A 20,410-nucleotide genomic window follows, 5' to 3' on the forward strand; every position below is an offset into this window, starting at 1 on the left:
CCTCCTAATTGTATATTTGAGTATATATTGTTTCATAGTTCATTGCAAAATAATGGGAACACAGTTGAACCTTCTCTTATTTTTTTTTCAGATGCTTTGGCATGATTGACTCCATGCCTGATGGATAAGCTTTAGATCAAGGATATTTACAAACTTTAATCTTAGTTTTCTTCTAATGCTCTTCCAATCCTTTCATCGTAGTTTAGATGTGGCCTTGTGCATACTACATTGTTGTGTGTTGACAATGAACAATAGACTTCATTCAAGTATTGAGGGAGCCCCCTCTAACCCAAGGGCTACTTTGAGGTCAAAAGTAGGCATGCAGTTACCTTGACATAGTTCCTAAAGAACCATTGATTATCATAAGGAGTTATAACAAACCTAAAGATAAAATAGGTTCTTAAACAACAATATAATGTAGTATCTTTCATTATAAAGCATATATCTTGTAAATATTAAAGCTTAAAATAAGGCAAATTCTCAAATAATTTGATGGAATACATATTCCTCGAATGCTTGACTTATTTCGATATATGAAATAAACCAAACTTTTAAAACACCTCATCACCACTTTTCCCAACTCCTCCCCATCACTTTTGTCCACCACTTGTATTTCCCATTGGCTTTTTCCACCACATATGTTATGATATGGGCTCCCCATTTCCCACTTCTATCCACCGTTGTTCATCTTACTCATTGAATGACTAGGCAACTAACTGTACCAGTAAATGTGAACGAGAACAAGGAAAACCAATTTGTGGTACAGAAAGCCAATCAATGGTGAACGAGGAAGACCAATCCCTATGATTGAAAACAAAATATATAACCACCACCAGGTAAAGAGGAAGAAATTAGTTTATTTATTTATTTACCATCTCAATTTCTACATCAACCCTTCTTAATGAGATACCATTAAAATCACAAACAAATAAATGTGTAAATTTAGTTTGGAAACCTTACTGCTTGAATCTTGTTCAAAAAGTTCCTTATTTTATTTTCCATAGTATTATGAACGAGTTCTATTTGTTCCTTGTTTAAAACATTACATGAAATTATAGTATCCTTGCCAATGATTTCAATGGGATCCTTAAGAAGTATCATGTACATTATCAGTGCCTATATGCAGTAGAATTAGCAAAGCTATAGATTTTGCTACAAAACATGTACAAATGTAAGGACAGATAGATAGAGAGGAATGGTAAAAATCTAGACTGCTCAATCTAGAAAACAAATAGATAGATGCATACCTAGTGAAGGGAATTTAGCTTTCTAGAATGACTGGAAATTTTTTGCATAAGAATAAACATTTATGCACTTACAATGATTGAAGATTGACCATGGATGAAATCCTTATTCTTTGTAAACCACCACCACCACCACCACTACTACCACCACCATCATCATCATCATCATCATCATCATATCTATATATATATATATCATCATCATCATCATCATCATCATCGCCATCACCTTATTCCATCGTTAATATGAATATTTGAACTGTGTGTTAGTAAAACAACACAATTGTTTCTTGTAGAGTTCAATCCACAAATTATGTCATTGATATGAATATTCGATATTCTTGTGATTATATAAACACAATCATCTCTTGTAGAGTTCAATAAGATTCATATTATTACAATATATCTTGCATTGATTTCTTTTGGATAACTATTAATACAAAAAAAAAAAAAAACAAATTACCAATACATTTCAAGAGTTATATTATAGCAACTTGCTCTGATTATTGAATTTCTAACCACTACATGTTGGGAGATACTAACCTTAATGCACTTGTTATTAGGCCTATATTCTAAGGTAGTGATTTCAAGATATTTACAATATGCACATCAATATTGATAGATCAAGTTCCATGTTGTTGCATAGATACACAAATTTGGAGCATAGAACAGACAAGAGCATATTGTTGGTTCTTCTTATACGCATTTGAGATGCATTAGTGAACCATGGTATAATATTGTACCTTTAACTATGGATTTCACATAGAGTGATGTGGAGCCTTGTTGTTCGTTGAATTTTGTTTTATCACTTAACAATTTTAAGCTTCAAATTTTGATATTTATGATTCAATGAGCTTTTTTAGGGAGCTAACCATTTGATTGAAATTAGTGGCTATTAATAAGAAATCCATGTTTTATTTCTGAAATAATGAATCATGTATGTGTAGCCATGCAGGGAAGTCTATTGTGAAGATGTTGAAGCAATTCCCATCTCTAGTTAAATATCATAAACAAAAACTCACAACTAGCTTAGGAACTCCAGGAATACCTCAAAATGCTATCTTGGGGACTTGTACATTTCCAAATGACTCGTACAACCACTATGTGAGAAAATTAAACATGCTCTCCATTTGAATTTTTTTGAGAGCTTCAGTTGGTGACCACCCCTCACTTGGTGACTTGAGCTTTGTACATTGTCCTCTAACATTGTTGGGGCACCCAAATCCTCTTTACTACCACAGAGCATTAGGGGAGTAGAACTAGACTGGTTTCCAATGACGGAAAATGAGTACACCATCGTTAAATGTAAGGGATTTAGAGTCATTAATGCTTTCCTGCGCAAGAATTCTCTTCCTCTATTGTTGGTGTTGGTGCTACTTGTGATAAAGAACTGCTAACAAGTTTTAATGAGGGAATCAAAGTTATGGGTCTGGGTATTGTTTTTTATACCCTAACCCCGATGATGAGCTCCCAAAGAGAGCCATGAAGTAGTAGGCCACATTGTTTCTAAACTATACCAATCTACAAAAATAATAAGAATTTCATGGACATTCAAGAATTGAAAACTGTTAACTAGAAACCTCGGTATCTACAACTTATTAGAACCATCTAATAGCCCAGATGAATGGCATCTTAAATTTTTACTAGATCTACTTCTGTCTTCATATCTAGTGTTGGGAACTCCATTTCTTCTATTGGTTAGGTGGAAAAAAATTCCTTCGTTGATTAATTGGAAAAACATGTAGTAATGGGACCAGGGACAAATGTTTTACCAGAAATGTTTTCACAAACATCTGCAATAGCCGAGCTAGAAACTACTAGACTTTTGTGTGAGATCAACTTCCCATGAGTTAGCTTAGTTTCTCCTTAATACCATGTTTTACTACCACTTGGAGGATATGTCTAAGAAACAACTTGAGCAATCACATGGTTGACAATGGGACTTAGGATTTAGAAAATAAACCACTTTACATTGTGAGTGAATATCAACTAGAAATCTATGATACATGTCGTCTTTAGGTATGTAGGGGTTTGCCACATGGGTGTACTTAGGCCACATGTCATAGGTGTTATCTTTAGGTTATTTTATTTGTTTCATCTTTTTTTTCTTTAATCTTGTATAAAGTTTCAAGGGAATTCCATGAGATTCCAAGTTCAAATCCCCTTGTGGTTTAGCCAAAAAATAAATAAATCCCATGGGGGAAACTTAAATAGTGATCACCTTGTTATGAAATATTATGGAAACCATGAGATTTAAAGTTCAAATCCCCCATGGGTCAGGTAAGGGTAGATTGAGTGGTTGAGGTGGGTTGTTAACTCCCTCACCACCCATGTTCGATTACCCGAAATGACATGCTTAGCATGTATTGATTAGGCTCAAGGAGTAGGCATCCCCATGGGTTTTTCACTCCATCCATGGTCAATATGGGATGTCTTGGCTATTTCTTAGTCACCAGGTCATTTCTGTCAAAAAAAAATCTAGTAATACATTTTAAAACTGCAATAATAACAAATTAAAATTGATTATGATCTTTAAATTTTTTTAATAATATTTGATAATTTATTAGTGATAAAGAGCTCATTTATTTGGATCATGAGAAAAATAAAAGAGCCTTGAAACTTATAATTGTTAGTATAAAAGAGTGAAGATGAGGACACATTAGAAATAGTAAAAAAGGAACTAAAAAATAAGTCACAAATTGGAAAAAAAATATCATAAAACAAGAAGGTTGAGAAGGATACTTCAACATAAAGATGAATAATTTTTATTAGGTAAATTGTAGTGACCATAAATATGGAATACTCGGTAAATCTGTGAGCATGAAAGGGATATAAATCTTTATAAATGATACCTCATCCCAACAGACTAAGTTGAATTAAGGAAGGAGGTTTAGAAGGTAAAATAAGTTAGAAAGGTCGGCAATGGCTAATAATTAGAAATGGGAAAGCTATTATTAGGGATAGAGACCAAAAGGAAAGTAATACATAGGAGTTTGGAACACTTTGGATCCTCTTTTGGAACTATCATGCATTTCCATGGCATAAAGGTACAATTTTAAGTTGGATCCTAATTGAAATTGATATTATTATTTTTTCACTAAAACTTGGGAGCATAATGAGTCTAAGGTTCCTCACATAGATGGATTCATTTTGATGTCATCCTGAAACAAGAATCTTCTTATCTAGGAATTGGAGGAATAACCTGTTATATAAAAAAGAGTGTCTCTCTTCACACTTGGCTTCATAAGGTAAACCCCCTCAATCGATACATTTGGATTGGAATATTTGAAATTAACACCAAGAAGATTTATATTGATTTTTTTTTTATTTTGCACCTATCAACTCTACCTTTTATAAGAAAAACAATCTAGATAAGAATTTGCCTTATAATCCCTTAGAGTGGGATATTTATAGTCTAACGAATGAAGTTAATATCCTCTTGTTAGGATAATTTAATGATGAAACCACATCTAACCAAATTATTAATCTAATTAATGATTCAAAACCTAATCCCATTTGGTTAGACGAGAAGTTTGTTTCAGCTAGTAGATTCGAAAGAAACTCTAAAAACCTAACTGAAAATTTATTTGGAACTGAGTTAGTCAAACTCTGTAGTTATCAATACCTTATAATTTTCAATTGCATAGTCAAGTGGCCAAACTCCAACCAAATGACTTATATTCATGGGCTTGGAAGTAGTGTCGTGGATTATGTGATGTTTGATATCCCGGTTTTCTAACCAAATTGTAAACGTTGACCTCTTAAATGACCATGAAATTGACTCGGATACTAGAACTTTGACCTTAGCTTTAAACTATGTAATGCAAAACAAGCACATGCAAGAGAATTGTGAGAGTCAAAACCACTTGCTTTATGACATAGGTAAAATGGATATATTCTTAAAGGATTTAAATAAGGATTTATGCCTCTTAACTTATAAGCATAACTTTGAAAACCTATATCATAATTTCACTACAACTCTCTCCACTACCATTAGCAATTTCTCTACTGAGGTGTCATATAAAAGGAACAATATAACTACCAACCCTTTATATGATAATGATTATAAAATTTCTAGAAAAACGATTAGGGATTCTCCTAACGAAACTAGAAAACTTGATCAGATAAATACATACAAAGCTCTTATTAAAATAAATAAAATAAGATATATAAGTAGAAAGAAAGAACAATTACTACACGTAAGTATGAACCTAGAAAGTTTAGGAGGAAAATTCTGATTCGTAAGGCTCAAGAAAACCATTTGATTCCTTTAAAGAATTGGAATATTTATCTTAAAAATATATATATATGAATCCCCTAATGCCATGGACACCATTTTTAATGGTGCTATAGAGGATGATATATTTTCTTTAGAAGACAATGAGTTTGGGGTTAAGTGACTTGCTAACGGGAAAGCTAAGGACATTGAAGGCTACCAAGTTCAACATTTTAAAATGGGAGAACCTACCTTCATCCCTCACATACACAATCTCTTTAATTTAGTAGCGAAAGATACCCTAAGCCTTGGACGAAAAACTTTATTGTTCCTATTTTTAAGAGTGGAGATAAAATAATTCCCTCTTATTATAAGGCCACTATGCTTTAGCAACATTATAGTCAAGTTGTACAAGCTTATTTTGGAAAATAGAATTAGTGTTTTGCTTGAAAGAAATGGTAAAAGAGTTGGAGGCCAAGCTCGGTTTAGGATATATCATTCAACTACATACCATCTTGTTACTCTCAAGTTAATTATAGAGGAATTCCAGAATAATAAAATTGATATTTTCTATTGTTTTGTTGACTTTAGAAAATATTTTGACATTATTCCTATAACAAAGCTATGGAAGAGGATAGAAGAGATATTGGTTCCTCTCAAGTTGAGGGTTGTGACAAAGATGCATGGGAATGTTTTTGCCAAACTTAGGGCCATTGAGGGTTGGTTGGAAGAAATTAAATGCAATATTAGAGTCAAGCAAGGGAATCCCTTATCCGCTACCCTTTGTGGGATATACAATGATAAGCTAGAAGAGTCTTTGGAAAATGGAGGTTATGTTGGCCCCACACTCACTCATATGGTCATAAATATTCTCCTTTATGAGGACGACATTGTTCTTTTGGAAAACAACAGAAAATCCTCCAAGATTTCTACTTGAAGATGGGTATGGCTATTACTACCAACAAAACTAATGACATAATAATTAAATCCAAAAATATCACTTATGATACTTTCATTTATGACAACAACTCCTTGGAGGAGGTTCATTTATACATATATCTGGGAATTAACATCCATCATAAGCCCAATTAGAATTATAATATTGAGAAAAAGATAAATGGAGGCCATAAAGCTTAGTATACCTTTGAAAATAATTGTAAGTTGACAAATCTTTGGATTTGGGATTAAAAGAAGCTCCTCTTTGAGACTCTTATCACTCTTGTTATTTTATATGAATGTGAGGTTTGGTGTTGCGGTATATATAGAGTCATGGAGGAAGATTGAATAGATCCAAAAGCAGTTTATATTCTACAACATCTAGATTAAAGAAATTACTCCCTACCCTGTCCTCTTGATTGAAGCAAACCTTTCCCCTATTGAAAGAATGACTAGGTATCTTAGGTATAAGAAGAAGTTATATAACATGGATGCCAAGTTGTCTCCTAAAATTGCTTTAACTCTAGCCAAAACCCCCGCCTTCAGCTCAGGTGAGGACAGAATAAGGATGCCCTATCTTGGTTTGACCATTAGGGAATAAAGGAGGAGATCATATTACTAAATTTGGATAATATTAAAAATATCTTCACTTCCAAATTTAAGGAGAAAATGTGGGAAAATAAAGAGTTAGAGGGAAAAATAAAACCAATATATTATACGGAGGTGATCAACCCCACTCTTGAAAACCCAAATTAATTTCTTCCTTTACTAAGGTTAAGAAGAAAATGAACATTGCCAAGATTTTTTTTCTCATAAGCTTCATAATAAAACTGGCTTTGGTCATTTCCCAACATGCCATGGGATAAAAGAGTTCGTTACCTATGCAATCCTAAGAGGGTTGAAGGTGAAAATAACTTTCTATGAGATTGTCCATTTTACACTCACATTTGATCTAATTTTCAAAATATTTGTCACACTACCAACCTTTTTGACATTTTAAGTCTATAACACTATGGTGATCTAGGAATGTTTCTTTCACTTCTTTTTGAGCATAGAAATAAAATGTTAAAGAACTCTGATTAATATCTTACATTCTTAAGGTCCAAACCATATGAGTTTCAGTGGACGTTCATCATCATCATTAATACCATTCATCATCATCATCATCATTGTTGTTGTCGTCATCATTGTCATCAAATAACATTCGTCGTCGTCTTTGTCGTCATCATCATCACCACCACTGCCATCATCATTGTCCGCCTCATCATCATCTCGCCATCATCATTGCCATCTAGTAAAAAAGAGTAAAAATCTCTTAGTAACAAAGATATGGTTAGATGGTTCGAAACGTTGACCAAATCTCAATAATATGATTAATCGAAAAAACAATCTCATTACCAATATAAATCAAAAAAATCTAAAATCTACCAAAGATATCACTTTAAATTGTAATAAATATCAAAATAAAATTTAAAATCTAAATAAACTTCCATCATTATCATTAACTTAAATTTTATAATTTTAGATTGTAATAAATTCTTGATCATCATTACCATCACAAAATTTCTTTATAATTAAAATATAATTCTAAATTATAATAAATTTTCAAAAAATATATTTAACTTTAAATCGACTTCAATCGAATCTTCTAATATTAAAACATGAAAACCTTTCCATACAAACTTCTCGCTAATTTCAATATCCAAAGTTAATTTGTTTTTGTTTTTTAAATACATATAATTCTTATTTTTAAGATATCTTTTTAAATATATATCACACCTGTCTCACAAAAAACCATAACAACTATTAAAAAATAAAAGAAAAAGAGCATATAACTCCTTTCCCAAAACAACTCTCTTTAAAAAATATTATACCAATAAGTCCATGCAATTTAAATACTTTTCCTTTTCTCAGGAGGTTTGAACTTATCGCTTATGTTTTTTCAAGTGCCAAGATGGGGACAAGTGTATACGTAAATAAGATTAAAAAATTAATACAGTACAATAGGGTTATATATATGCAAAAGGTGGGTAGCCTTATATTTATGTCATATAGCTTGATTTATCTTCCTGACACGTCACCCTAGGTATTCGGGATCATCATCATGATGTGATTAAAAAATCGTTGTGACAGCGTTAAGCAACATCCTTTGAACACTTCTGGTTGTTCGCTTCTACATTCATGATTGACTTTTTTTAATCTTCCGAAAGTCAAACACAAGGCTTAGACGTAATTCTACTTTATGGGTGATCACATTTTGGAAAACTTTGGATAAGTATATAATAAAGTATAAGTGTATTTGTTCAACCATATTTGTCAGTTAAAATCATGAAGGGCCATTACAACTCCACATTTTTTTAAAAGTGTGTCAGTTAATGCATATGCATTAGAATATTTGTTAGGTTTAATTTAATATTTTATTAATTTAATTGAAGATTAAGTTTTAATTATAATTGTAATTTAAATCATCTGTAATATATGAATTTAGGTTTCTGTGATATATAATGAATTAAGAAAAGTTTTTTGGTAAAAAATATATTAAAAAAAATTGCATGATGCGTTTCGAACCAACAAGTGTGGTTCATCATCAAGACACCAATGATAAGATTGCGAGGATCCTAAGAAAGCATAAGGTGACTTCAAATTTTAGGCCTTTAAATACCACCCAGAGCTCCCTTAGATCTGTAAAAGACCTAGTGGACCCCACGAATACGATTGGTGTTTACATTATCCCATGCTCTTGTGGGACTCCCTACATTGGTGAGACTAGTCACTTGATTAATCAAAGGATTCGTGAGCATGTTGTTGACATCAAACATGACAGGACCTACTCTTCTGCTTTCGTAGAAAATGCAAATAAATTTAAGCATCACATCTGCATTGAGGAGGCCCAAGTCATTGTTAGGGTTAGTCATTTCTATCATCGTAAATTGAGGGAGGCCCTAGAAATTGAAAAAATACCCAATAATTTGAATAGAGATGATGGTTGGATTATTAGTAGAAATTGGGTCCTTGTTCTGTCCTCCTAGTTTTTTAGGTTTATTTTCGGGATTTATTTTGTTTGTTTATTTGTATATGTAAGTATTGGTGTCCTTTTTATAGTATAGTATTTTTTGTTGATTTATTCTTCATTAGAGTTTATATTCTTGATCCTTCGTGTTTTCTTTAAATATTTATTTATTTATTTATTTTTAGTTTTAGTTTTATATATATATATATATATTGAATTGTGTATAATTTTGTTTTATTTTATTGATTTTCCATTATTTATTATTTTATTACTATTTTTATTTTTTTTCCATTAATTTTATTTATTTATTAAATGATCTTGTCTCAATTACGGTCTTGACTTCTTTTTATAATTTTTTATTTCCCTCCTTGTTTGGAGTTTGACTTTGATTTTTTTATTCTTGTTATTTTTTTTCCAGTCTTAGAAACTTTTAATAATATTTGATTTTAATAAATTAATTTAAATATTATTTTTCAAAAACTAGCCATTTAATATATTCGTACTTGATAATATTTGTTTTTAATATATTAATAAATTAATATCATAATTTAAATATTATTGTTCAAATATAACCATTATTGAAATTATGGTCTCTACATTGCTCTATGTTTAAGCCTTTGCCATGACCTGTCTCTTCATCTGGTCAACCACACTTGTTGGTTCAAAAAGCATTGGCTAAAATTTCTCTTATGTAATTTCTACCAAAGACTTTTCTTAATTTGTAATATGCTTAATAAAAAAAGCAACTATAATTTTTATTGTTTTAATAAAATGAAAATAAATTAATTAACATAATTAAAATACAATGCATAAATTAATAATATAAAAATAAAATTAATTAAACATAAATAGAATTATTAAAACATTAATAAAATTTAGCTTTCACAAAATGCATGGCTCACAAAATTTAGTAGTGGATGAAAGGAAATTGGGCACATGTTGTTATTATTAGACAACAATCTATTCCAGTACACAAAATTATTCAATAACCTCATTATCAATTAATTCATATTGTTTAGTTGCATAATGGAAGGCAAAATTTCACCAACATAAATAAAAGAGCCAAAGACAAGAAAAGAGATTCAATTCTTTGGCATAAGGAGACTTGTATTTTATCAACAATATTTTTCATATTTCAAATAAAAGATTATCTTTTCAATTATTGGAAGTTAGTGTTCAGTTAGTGTTCTTATGTTATGTGTTTCTTATATGTTATGCATCTTTGATTCATTTGTGTGGATTTAAAGTGTTTCTTATATGTTATGCATCTTTGATTCATTTGTGTGGATTTAAAGTGATATGGATACCTAACATGTTAAACTGAGGATAAGTTTCCCTTGCATCACTTGGAAAAGTTATATTTTACATAAAGAATTATGATTTAATCAACTCATTTTAATCATACTTTTATTTAAATAAAAGATTGTTACATTGTATTACATATACCTAAGATTTTCTATGTTTTTGAACCATAAGAATATTATTCCTATGTGTTTTCTTCATAAATAAATATTAAAGTATTTTTTGAATATAATAAATATATTAAAACTCCTATTAAATTCTTCATCACATCATAAACTCATTTAATTATAATTACCTTCCTTGGTTGGAAGGTAGCCTCCTGATTGTATTTCATAACTCATAACACACGAATGAGAACACAATTGAACCTTTGTTTAAAATTTTCAAATGCTTTGGCATGATTAACTCCATTCCCAATGGATAAACTTTATATCAAGGAGATTTACAAATTTTAATCTATCTTCTTCAAACCTCTTCAAATTCTTTCATCTTATTTCAGATCTGGCCTTTGTGCGTAATAAGTTGTTGTGTGGTGAAAATGAACAATAAAATTCATTCAAGTATTGAGGGAGCCCCCTCCGACCTAAGGGCTAGCTTGAGGTCAAAAGTAGGTATGCATTTGCCTTGAAATAGTTCCTAAATGACCAAGAGTTATCATAAGGAATTACAACGAATTGGCACTGTTTTTGTGGGGAGAAGATTTGAAATAGTTTCCATGTGGTACAAAAAAATTCAAATCTGATTTTTGAAGGTGACAAAGATTAGACACAGGTTGTGGATTTTCACCTGAAAACTTCAAAGTTTTGAAGACACCACTGGACAATGAACCCTTCTCATAAAGAAATGGCGGATTCTTGAAAAAATAATGAAGTATAAATGATGACTTTGTTTTAAGAAATTTTAGTTCGGTTGTTTGGTCCATTGTTGATTCTTCCTATAAATATAAAAAATATTTTCTTCTACTTTGTACAAAACAAAGAATGATAGATTCAAAAATTCACTTTCTTTCCTGGAAAAGGAAAGCTCAATTTTTTCTTACACTCCTCCATTAAAAAATCCCTATTTGTTTATGCCCTCTAAAAATAATGACGAGTCTCCTCCAAGTTCTTTTCAATAAAAGAATTTTGTGTTAGCTCTTGAAGCCAATGGTACACCTTGTGACCAACCTAAAAACATTCATACATGGGTGATCAAAAGATACAAGCCTCTTAAACTACCATCTATCCTTCATGAAATTCCTTCTAAGTATCTCCAATATCTTCCTAAGTTTAATTAAGAAGATGAGATTTCAACAAAGCAAGATATAGTTGTTTTCCAAGACTTTATAGACTCCTTTGAAATTCAACGTGATGACATCTTCATGAGGCTCTTCACTCATTCATTGCAAGGAAAAATTAAAAAATGATTCAGAGACATACTAGTTGATTCTATCAGTTCTTGGGCTGACTTTCATAACATTTTTTTGAGCAAATAGGATGAAAATAAATCATATGATCAATACTTTTTGAGTTTTGTGCATAAAAGGAAGGAAAGGTGAAAATATTACTAGATTCAACAGGATATTTGAAAGAATTTATACAAAAACAAGACCTTTGCAACCTGCTACTAGCTTATATTATATGTCAACTCATCATTCTAACTTTGCATTTTATCTTAGAAAGAGGGAAGATCCAAGCTTAGAACATATTTTTATTGATGCATTGGAAATATAAAACAATATTTGGGCTTGTAGAAAACTAGCGAATTGCACAAAAGAAGAGGAGTTGATTTTAAATAACTAGTAAGTCGAAGAAAAGTTAGATGTTTATCTTTTTGCAGTTCATAATTTTTGAAACTCAATCAAAGCATTGCAATTTCAGAGGAAAGGGGATTGAATATGTTAGATTTCAAAAAAAACTCTCATTCCTTTTACATTTTAAAATTATGTAATTATCGATGATTCCTTTGTAGATTTTATTACTAATTTTTATGATGGAAGTTATATAAATATTCTTGATGATGGAAAAGATAATGATCACAATGAAGGCTCCAAGCTGAAATAAATTTATTTTGAAGACTCTCAAGGAGAGATAATGTTTTCTTCCACATCTATTGATCAAAATCAAGATTGTGTTGGTGAAAAACATGTGGATCTTCTTCAAAACAATGTTGTTGAAGAAAAGTTCAAGAACCCTCCTGTGAACAAGATGTTGCCTCTTGTTTTCAGAGATCATTTTCCTTATTTGAGTCATTTTAGAGATTATATTGTTCATAAAAACCATATTTCAAAACCTTTTTCATAATCCAACAGAAATTTATAAAATCCATTCTTCTGAGGAGCATATTTTTATTGAATATAACGATGAGTTTCAAAAGCTAGTAATGTTGCCTTTTGCAGATAGTTTAGATCAACAATCTTGTGAGATTAATGAATTGGTGTATAACAACTATAAAACAGAGTTTTGAAAATATGATCATGATGAGATGATATTAGTCAAAGAATTCAGGCTTGAGGAAGGTAACTATTGCCCTTTTCATTTCTTTCGTCAAATTTCCAAAATGTGGAAATTTACATCACCAATGTAGTAACAGAATATACAAAGGAAGTTCATCCATGCATAGGATGAAGAGGTATTTGTTATACCTCATCAGTTTAATAATTTTATAACATCTTACTCAAAGGTTTTTATCAACTCAAATTTTGGTCATTTCCTTCATGGTGAATATGACTTTCAGCGTCATGATCAATTGCCAAGATTTAAAATTTTCTTTTTATGAATTAAAAGTGAAAGAAAAATGCACTCATGAAATAAACAAATTTCGTGGTTGCACTAGAAATATGGTTTTACTTAACTAAGGCAATTGAGTAGATTAATATAGGATGTTTCTACATAAATAAGCTCACTAAAATAAGCATTTGATTTTCAGCTTGCAGTGATGGTTTGTATAGTTTGCTTATAATAAGAGAAGAGTAAAGGACTTTAGATTCTGGAGCAAGACTCAAATCTAAATTTTACAGTTCTTAGAAATGGTCAAGGTACAAAACCTGATTTGCAAGGCAATAATAAAGGCACTTGATCTGCTGGTTCTTAGTACCTTGCATGGAGATGTTATCCCCCATGGGCCCTATGTTGTAAGATAAATTAACTTCATGAAAAATTTTGACCCTAGGAAACCTTAGCTCATTAATCTTATCCATAAACCATTTTTCTACACTAGTTCTCATTACCCAAATCCACATTTAATTAAAGCTAACTTAGCCATATAAGCTAAATGATTAGTAAATATCGATAGACATCAATCCATGGTAAACATCAAAATACTTGTCCTATAATACATCTGGCATTGCTTAGATTAAGAAAAATCATAAAAATTAACTAAATTATAACTTTATTTTAAATTATTATTATATTATTAATTATAAAAAAATGGTTAATATATGAGTTAAACATATATACATTTTAAAAGACGTGTAACAATATTCTTAACCATGGAGATTCACCCCCACTTTACCATGAAAATTCTTAACTTGCAAATAGCTTTTGTTACAACACCATGATTTATCAATACCACATCTTCAATATGACACATGTTGATATGCCATTTTTTTTAATTAATCAATTTGAATTAAAAGAACATAACTAATTTGGAGATAAATTTTAACCATTGGACTATGAACACTACTATTAGTATTTTAGCAGGTTAAATCTCTACCATCCAACGAATAATTGCTAATAATTAAATTAAATTCTAGAAGAACTATTTTGAAAAACATATCTACCAATTTAATAAAAATTAAAAATTATATATATAAAATAAAATATGAAATACAAAATATTAATTTATTAATATTACTAGTTAAAAAAACAATTAAATAAATAATAATGAATTAGTTTTAATAATTTTTGTTCAATATGTTATAATGACATTAATAAAATTAAACAATATATAAAATAAAACAAAAACATAAAAAGTCAAATGTGATAAAAAAATCTGCCCATGATTAATCAATATATAAAATAAAACAAAAACATAAAAAGTCAAATGTGATAAAAATCTGCCCACGAATTTTAGTCGAGCCCATTATGTAAAATATATACTTCTTAAAACTTTGCCATAGCATAAAGTGGGACTGGGGACAGTAACACCGGGTAAATTTCATAGGACCCCTCCTTAAACTCCCCCCATCCTTAAACCCATTATGTAAAATATATATTTCATAAAACTTTGCCATAGCATAAAGTGGGACTGGGGACAGTAACACCGGGTAAATTTCATAGGACCCCTCCTTAAACTCCCCCCATCCTTAAATTTGAGTGCGCTGACAATAACACCCAATAAACCACGTGGTTTCTTCCTTAAACTTCGGTGGGCAAGGCCCTATATAATTTTCAATCACATTTTATAAAAGTGAGAGTGAGTTAATGATGATAATGATAATCATGGTTAACGTCAATTGAGACCAAATAATGGTCTATCAGACCTAAAGAAACAAATTATCTATTTTGATTTAAGATTTTATTCCTATGCTCAAAAAGCTTGGAGAGAAGCCTCCCGAGCTCACTATAATTTTGACATTGTAAAAGGCTAGGAAGGTCAGTATTGTAACAAAGATTGTGAAACCGAGATCTAATGTGGTTATACGCGGGGCACTCTAAGAGGAAGTGGTTTTCATCCTCGATGTTCCTATCCTCACATATATGGCAGATCCTTTCTGTCCATGGCGTTTTAGGAACTGCCCAACGACCTGTTTCACTATGGAGCTCATGAGAATTCGTTCTAATCTTTGCTATATTATTTTTCTTCTTTGAGCTAGTTAAAATAAAGAGATACTTTTGATATTCTAGGGGGGGGTTGATGACCTTCTTATAATAACTTAATTTTCTTTTAGCCACTAAGTCTTTCTCACACCACATTTTTTCTTTGAACTTAGAAGTAACAATATCTTTAATGTTATTTATGTTTTGCAATGCATCATTTTCATTGATCTCCCAATAGTTTAACCAGGCCCTTGTGTCTTTATGCCACCCTCGATTGAGCCTTAGGTGGTTTTGGCTAGAATTTAAAGCTAGCTTAGGAAGTCTATGATCGTCTATGTTACTGATTTTGTGCTTGTACAACAAAAACCTAAGCATAGCTAGGCTCTCAATAGGGGAAAGACCTGCTTCTATAAGAAGAATAGGATAGGGTGTATTACTTTTAATTTTCAGGTTATAATTTATAAAACGCTTCTAGATTTGCTCAATCTTTCTCCATGATTCTCTGGAGACGCTGCAACCCCAAACCTCACAGCTATATAAGATAACAGGTGACTTTAATGCTCACTATAATTTTGGAGAGAAAATATTAGAATAGGTATTAGAATATATAGTAGGTTTGATTTAATATTGTAACATCTTATTAAATATAATTGTAATTTAAATAATTTTTAACATGTCTAATAAACAATACAACTATAATTTTTAGTGTTTTAATAAAATGGAAATAAATAAATTATTAAAATATTAAAAATGGAAATAAATTAATTAATATAATTAAAATTAAATTAAATGCATATATGTGTAATAATTAAAAATAAAATTAATTAAACAAAATAAAAATTAAAAGATAGATCTATTAAAACATTAATAAAATTTGGTTTCCACTTAAAATGTATATGGCTCCTAAAGAGTTCAACCATGGATGAAAGGAAACCTAACATATTTTGCTATTATTAGACATTAATCTTTTCAGGTACATAAATTTATTCAATAACCTTATCATCAATTTATTGATAGTGTTCACTTTCACACTCGAAGGCATTATTGATCAACATAAATATAAGAGCTAAAGACTGAAAGAGAGAGGGAACAAGTAGAGGAAAAGAAGTTCAGATTTTGGGCATAGGGAAACTTGTATTCTGTGAATAGTATTTTTTATATTTCAATCAAAAGATTATCTTTTCATCTATTGGAAGTTAGCTTTCCTATGTATGTTTTTCTTATAAGTTATGCATCTCTGATTCATCTATACATATTTAAAGTTATATGAATACTTGAGAGGATAAACTGAGGATCAATTTCCCTTATGTTACTTAGCAAAGTTATATTTTACACATAGAATTATGATTTAATCAACATTTTTTAATCATACTTGTAGTTAAATAAAAGATAGTGTCCCTGTATTACATATAACTAGGATTTGCTATGCATTTGAACCATAGGAATATTATTCCTATATATATATATATATATATATATATATATATATATATAAACACTAATGAGAAGATATTGTATTGAATATGTGCCCAATTGTAGCAAAATACACAGAAGAATCAATAAATTCGCACCAACATTAGAGGTCCTTCATTGAGGAATTGATTACCATAACAAAAAGACTACAAAGAAAAGTAGTCTACATACATAACAAGCCTACGTACATAAATTCGACAAAGCTAAGATAAAAAAAGTGAAAATTTGCATAAAGATCCCATTAAAAGGATAGAAGAAAGCTTCCTCTGTAGGCATGTTTAGGTCTGAAGGTTGTTAGGGACATGGTTTGGAGTTAAGTAGGCTAAGTCCTAGTTTCTTAGGGAATTTCCACTTAGCCTCAGTTCATTAATATGACCTCGAATAGCATCTAGGTCATCTTCAAGACAATAAAGCTTGGATTTGAGAGATTGAAGCTCCTCCGTGGCAAAAATAAGAAAGTTATCCTACTGGTGAATTTTCCATTTCAAGTCCATATTACCCACTTGCAAGCCTCTGGGTGTTTGCTGCATGTGTTATAAGCATTTCTACCAGACATAGTTGAGTTGTTAGTACTCGACAACATAATTGGCACAATAGTGGGGTGGGGGAGACAAGGTTGAAGGAGCAATAGAGACAATGTATAAGGAGATAATGCAAAAGGTATCACAAGGGATACCTTATACGATAGAGGGCTAGAGGGTTATTAGAGACAAGAAACTAGTACTAGGTATTAAAGTTGAGGTGAGATTGTTGGTAGAGGTTTGAAAAACCAAGCCTAGGGAGACAAGAGTAAAGTCTGAAATAGAAAAGTAAGGGATTTCTTTAGCCGCAAAGAGGAGGGAGAAGAAAAGGATGGTCCAAGACAGAGTGCTTGGACGGTGATAATTCTAACAAGACCCAAATTATAGTAGATATCCATAATAGATCGAAACACAACAAAAGGAAGGAGAGGCCTAATGAAGCCATAACACAAGAACTGATGTCAAACTTGGAGGCGATAAACCTAACTGAAACCTCAGTTGTTTCTGATGATTTTGTCGTTACTGATGCTGGATGTGTTGGCAGTATTCTCAGGGAGGGTATTTGAGAGCGATATCCTCCGCTTGACCACACTATAGTGGTTGGGGAGCCAAAGCCTCATCCCTTGAATGATAAGGAAGCTTGTAGTCACAAGGGGCTCATTACAAATCCTCTTAGTGTTCATATTTACAGATGCCACGATGAACTTAGAGGGGAAAAGATAAATTTATGAGATGGGAAAGATGGAGAGGAGATTTGCAGAGAAACTACGCCAACATAGATGAATAGAGGTATGAACCAAGCCTACAATTTAACCCTGAAGAGAAATTGCTTCCACACTATACCCATCGAATCACAATTAAGATGATGCATGATTGAACTTGCCAAATTCATCATAGTGTGGGTTGGTGGAGAAAAACAAGGTGTATTCCTATGTACCATGTAGAGAGAAGGGTGGGGAGTTAATATAACCCCCCACACATGCATCAAACTTTCATCATACATCACAAATCCATCCTGCATGGCTTTTAAAACTTTAGTTTTTGTTTTAACAAAATTTCTATTCACATGAGGGCAGTGCTGAAGGGGTAACATAGGATAGGGAAATGTCATAGGAGGAATTAGGGAATAGTGTGCTAGTCCTTGTGACCATTGACGCCCTTTTGATCGACTTCTAGGAGGAAAGATAGAATGGATTGACAGTCAACCTCTGAGTTTTGAATTCTAAGGATATGATAGAGGGATTTTGAGGAAAAGAGGCTCAAATCACAATTTATCCTTCTAAGGCGAAGGTTAAGGAGATTTTCTTTAGGGTAGGAAGCATTTATCATATGTTGAATAGTGATCAAAGAGTTGCCCAGGATTGTTAAATCTAAAATTCCCATTTCATGGGCCAAAGATAGACCCAATAGAAGATTGTACATTTCTTCTTGATTATTGGTTTTCCTACCAAGCCCCAAGAGTATTTGGAAACAATTTTTCCTTCGGGATTAGAAGTAATCCCTCCCCCTCCTTCCACCCTTGAGTATATATTAAAGTATCATTGAATATAATAAATCTGAGTGATTGGATACTTCCAAAGTTTCTCATATTCTTAGATATTTTCATAATAAAACTGGTTGGAGGGATCACATACATTACACAGTACAATAACTCTATGAAAAAAATCCTACTAAATACTTCATCACATCAAAACTAGTTCAATTATAATTATCTACCTTGGTTGGAAGGTAGCCTCTTGATTGTATATCTGAGTATATATTGTTTCATATTTCATTGCAAAAGAATGGGAACATAGTTGAACATTTTCTTATTTTTTTTTTTTCAGATGATTTGGCATGATTGACTCCATGTCCAATGGATAGGATTTAGATCAAGGATATTTACAAACTTTAATCTTAGTTTGCTTCCAACGATCTTCCAATCCTTTCATCTTGGTTTAGATGTGGCCTTGTACATAATACATTGTTGTGTGGTGACAATGAACAATAGACTTCATTCAAGTATTGAGGGAGCCCCCTCCAACCCATGGGCTACTTTGAGGTCAAAAGTAGGCATGGAGCTACCTTGATTCCTAAAGAACCATTAATTATCATAAGGAGTTATAACAAAGCTAAAGATAAAATAGGTTCTTAAAAAACAATATAATGTAGTATCTTTCATTATAAAGCATATATCTTATAAAGCTTAAATCTTAAAATAAGGCAAATTCTCAAATAATTTTATGGAATACATATTCTTCGAATGCTTCACTTATTTCGATATATGAAATAAACCAAACTTTTAAAACACCTCATCACTAATTTTCCCACCTCCTCCCCATCACTTTTGTCCACCACTTGTATTTCCCATTGATTTTTTCCACCACATATGTTATGATACGGGCTCCCCATTTGCCACTTCTATCCACCATTGTTCATCTTACTCATTGAACAGCTAGGGAACTAACTGTATCAGTAAATGTGAACAAGAATGAGGAAACCCAATTTGTGCTACAGAAAGCAAATCAACATTGAAAGAGGAAGACCAATCCCTATGATTGAAAACAAAATATATAACCACCACCAGGTAAAGAGGAAGAAATTTATTTATTTATTTATTTACCATCTCAATTTCTACATCAACCCTTCCTAATGAGATACCATTAAAATCACAAACAAATAAATGTGTAAATTTAGTTTGGAAACCTTACCGCTTGAATCTTGTTCAAAAAGTTCCCTGTTTTATTTCCATAGATTATGAATGAGTTCTATTTGTTCCTTGTTTAAAACATTACGTGAAATTATAGTATCCTTGCCAATGATTCCAATGGGCTCCTTAAGAAGTATCATGTACATTATCAATGTCTATATGCAGTAGAATTAGCAAAGCTACAGATTTTGCTACCAAACATGTATGAATATAAAGACAGATAGACAGAGAGGAATGGTAAAACTCTAGACTACTCAATCTAGAAAACAAATAGATAGAT

Source organism: Pinus tabuliformis, chromosome 8 (genome assembly GCF_031772625.1).
Source record: "Pinus tabuliformis cultivar Carrire ecotype Pingquan chromosome 8, CPIR1, whole genome shotgun sequence".
NCBI lineage: Eukaryota > Viridiplantae > Streptophyta > Pinopsida > Pinales > Pinaceae > Pinus > Pinus tabuliformis.